The 4,425-nt window shown below is 39.6% G+C and overlaps 1 pseudogene; it reads left to right on the top strand.

The window, feature by feature from the left end:
* Positions 1-1,524: 1,524 nt before the first annotated feature.
* LOC142632108 (furostanol glycoside 26-O-beta-glucosidase-like) lies at positions 1,525-3,844 on the top strand (annotated as a pseudogene).
* Positions 3,845-4,425: the final 581 nt, after the last annotated feature.

The raw sequence follows: 4,425 nt of genomic DNA, 5'->3' as shown, positions 1-4,425 counted from the left end.
CTTAGGGGGAGACGAAGGCTTCGACTGCTTGTCACCAACGAAGGGGCCTGTCCCCTTCTTGTTTGAATGATTGTCCTAGCCATCGTTCTTTCTCTTACCATTAGCGATGACCTTAGAGGCTAATGTCGAGGCCCTACCCTGTTACTGCTGCTCAAGTGCCGCAAATGACTTCCTCACCAACATTCTTTATCTACCTAAGTCATTTCTGCGCAGGAGAAGAATAGACGTTAGCAAGAAAGCAGACAGTTTGGAATGGACAATGAATTTGAAACTTATGTCGACGGGAGAAGGCATGTATTTGTAAAGGGTATCAAGGGTAACGAGGTCCTTCCACTTCCTTTGTTCGAGGGGAATCTCCAATACGCGACGGATAAAGGCCTCCTGTTCGTCAGTAATTTGTGGATGGATTTGGGTTGAAAACAAAAAAAAGTGTTAGAAGGATAACAAAGTAGACATATTGAAAAGATAAAAGACTGATGGCCCACCTGACTCCCTTACAATCCCCTAAGTGTTTTCAAAGCCATTTGGCATGGTAACCCACTCCTCCGGCCTACAAACCCAATCCGTCCCTTAGACGAAAAAGTAATGGTTTTTCTAGTTTCTGTTGGAGTCAGGCATGTCTGACACTAACCTAAGCAACATCTTCCTCACCAAAAAATGGTAGATGCCCTGGGACGAGGAGATATGCTGGGACTTGTAGCAGTAGAAGAACTCGTCGAGGGTAAGCCGACAGTTTCCACCACTAAGCTAACCCCAGATTACTTCAGCTCCAATAAATATCCTCCATGCATTAGGAGCAATCTGGCTAACAGATAGCCCCAAATAGTTGGTAAGCTGACGGTATAAGTCCGTCAACAGCAACCTTAACCCTACGACAAACATGGCATCATACATGCCAACATTCGCAGACCGTCCAGAATAGCACTTCTCAAACTTTCCAAGTAGACGGAGGGGTATGTTCTCAGGAATCTGGTTACAATCCCAAAGGGTATTGAAGATCTTACTCGACATCGTCGGGTAAAAGTCATTGACTGTCCACATTAGAGGGAGAATAAAGGGCCAAGTGCGCCTGTCTCCCTGACTCACTCCCTCTCCTCCTCCAGACTGGTCCCCCTTGTCTTCCTCACCTCCCTCGTCTTCATCTTCCTCATCCTCACCCCCCCCCCCTCTCGATCATACTCATCCCCCTCATCATTTTCCTCATCCTCTCCCTTTCCTCATCTTCCTCATCCTCGTCTTCCTTACTAGGGGAATGGGTAGACTGTTCCTTTTTAGGGGACCAAGGGGAACCTTCCTCGGGTACACGCCTAGATAGATAGACCTTGTCGTAGCTCGCACCCTCACGAACTGAAGACGACATTTCACTCATCGCTTCCCTATCTGACACCTATCCACCTACAAGCGACAGAGTTATTCTAAAAGCCTCTTTGACGGGTCTTTAAAAAGAAAAATGACGACTGACCAATAAAATAGAATGAGGAAACAGAAAGAGAAACTTACAAGAAAAACATACGAGGGATTGGAATGACGGTTTCCTTAAAAGCAACGGGGTCACGGGCGACGGGCGATTTAGATGACGGTACGATAGCTCTGATCTCAAAGAAGATCTCGAAAAGAAGTTAAGGAATATGAGGAGGTGGGGGAGAACTATTTATAGAACAAGGGGGCACGGCATACAAAGCGACGCCTATGATTAGAAACGAGGCCAACTCGCTAGTGCCACGTGTCACCTCGCATTTAAACTCAAGGCTGCTCAAGCCATTTAATGACACCTCCTTCGAGAAAAACCATGATTAATGGCCATAAAAACCCATAACACTCCATAGCCCGTCAGCTAAGGCTAACAAAACCATGGAGTAGGGGGCAGCTAATGGGGGTATTTATGACCTTATGCCCAGGCACTTCATACACAGAAACTGACGACACCTACAGGTCCGTCAGTCCTATATTAGCAGACGAAGGGCCTAAGTTGCGAAAAGAGACGGGGCCAAATTATAAGACTGACAGACGAAAATCCTGACGGGGCACACAAAAGGTTGACGGGGCGGGCATGAAGCTAACAGGTCCTACAGAGTCTTGGTCCCCACGAAAACCCATAACGCATCACACAAAGTGAATCTGCTACGAGACCACATCTCCCTCATATGGAAAGACACCCTGCAATCTCAGAAATCCTAATACCCTCCACAAGGAAAGATTCCTACTTCTAAAAGAACTCGATTCACTACTCACCACTATATAAGCACCAAACCTCCTATTTCCTCAAGTACGCAAAAAAAAAATCTCTAGTTCTCTCACTATAGAGTTCTTAGAGATTTCTCATTCACTAACTTGACCTTCAAAGAGTTCTTAGCTGGTACCACACTAGTGCGTTCTGTTTAGTCCATTTGCTTATTCCACAGGTACCCGTTGAAGTGCTTTGGAACCCACAACTTACTGACGATTTCAACCCATCATCATTAATGAACTAATAAAAAAATTTATGAACCAATTCACTTTTCAACCTTACTTGAGCTTCATATGAAAGTACAAGTTTTTGTTCCTAAATTTTCATACCAATTTACTTTTTTATCTACTCAAAAAATGAGACTCAATTCCCCATGCAGGGATAACCTCATTTGTGATACTGTTCCACTTTGATTTACCTCAAGTACAGCATGTGATCCAGTTGATCAAATTTCTTATTTCAACTATCAAAATTTCCTAATATAATATTTATTAATCAGTGTACTTGGTTGCTTCCTTACTGTTAATAGTATGGGTGATTTCCTAAGATATTAATCACTATAACTATCAAATTATTTCCTAAGTTCTTCCAGTATTAGATGTCTTATTATAATCACTATGACTATCAAAGTTTCCTAAGATAAGTATTAATCAAATGACTATCAAAGTTTCCTAGGATAAGTATTAATCAATGTAGTTGGTTGCTACCTTACTATTGATAAGGATTCTTTTAAAGCCTATGCTAATATTTGCTTCCAATATTTTGGTGACCACGTGAATCACTGAACTAATATCAATGAGCCACAAGTCTGGGGGCCGTGCGGTTATAGAATCGAATTGTCTAACCCAATTCAAAATCCTGTAACAGATCCATACCTTGCTACTCATAACATTATATTAGCCCATGCCGCAGCTGCAAAACTCTACAAAGAAAAATACCAGGTGAAATCTAATTGAATCTTCTTCTTCTTTTCGTTTTGCAGCATTTCCACTAGGCCAATCATAAGCTGACACCCATTTTGTTTCTATACAACGTCATTTATATAATTTAAGTGTTTTTTTTTTTTTCATAGCCAATTCATGGGGGAGAAATCAGTATTCAGCTAATGACACAATGGTTTGAGCCTCATGAATACACACATCATGATAAAGATGCAGCCGAGAGCATTTTACTTCTTGGTTAGATGGTTAGAAAATTTATCACCAATCCATAAAACACATACATAATCAAATCCTTTTGACTAAAAAATCATGTCTAATTTCCTTTTTTATTTTTTATTTTTTCTATTGTATGTATAGGTTTACGGAACCATTAATGTTTGGTGATTACCCATTCATCATGAAGGCTTTGACAAGGGATGGATTTCCAAAATTCACAAAAATGGAGAAGATTTTAGTTAAAGGATCCTTCGACTTTATTGGTGTCAAACTGTCAATTATTATACATCCAAATACACGGTTTTCGAACAATTTGATAAAGATGATATCGATACCAGTTTTACTGAATATCAGTATGCTCAATCTACTCAAAGGTAAATTTTGTGGTTTCATAGATCTGATTTTGATAGTTATGATTATCTAATCCATCTTTCCTGTTTGTTGCATTTGTCACAGTTGATAGAAATGAGAAACCCATTAATTGGTGATCCGGTAAGATTAATTTTGTATTAAATTTATCATTTACACATTGAGTAAATTACCCAATGACTTTAAGACTTTGTCGAAGAACGTGTTATTTCATTGTTAACCCAGACACCAGGTAGCAATATAATTTATGTTTATCCACAAGGGTTAAGGGATGTATTGATTTATATGAAGCAAGTATATGACAATCCTAAGTTCTACGTTACTGAGAATGGTTAGTAATTTAATTAAAATAGTTCCTATTTTTTAATATTCATCTAGCAAAAAAAAAAAATATCACAATTTTTTATCTTGATATGATTGTATGCCTTGAAATAGGATATCCAAAGAAACGAGATGATATTGTCCCTATAGACGTTGCATTAGATGATAATGCACAAATTCACCATATTCTTAATTTGCTATCTTTTTGCTATTTCAGAAGCCATGAAAAATGTTTCGAGTGCTAGCTACATACTAACAACACAGGGCCTGCCCACAAGGCCTGGCCCCACAACAAGATAAAAAATTTCCTATTAAAAAAAGGTCTCATCATTCTTTGTAAAAGCCCAAAAT

This window comes from Castanea sativa, chromosome 1 (genome assembly GCF_040712315.1).
Source record: "Castanea sativa cultivar Marrone di Chiusa Pesio chromosome 1, ASM4071231v1".
Classification (NCBI taxonomy): Eukaryota; Viridiplantae; Streptophyta; class Magnoliopsida; order Fagales; family Fagaceae; genus Castanea; species Castanea sativa.
Note: the sequence above shows the minus strand (reverse complement) of the source record. Positions and strands in the feature narration are given on the sequence as shown.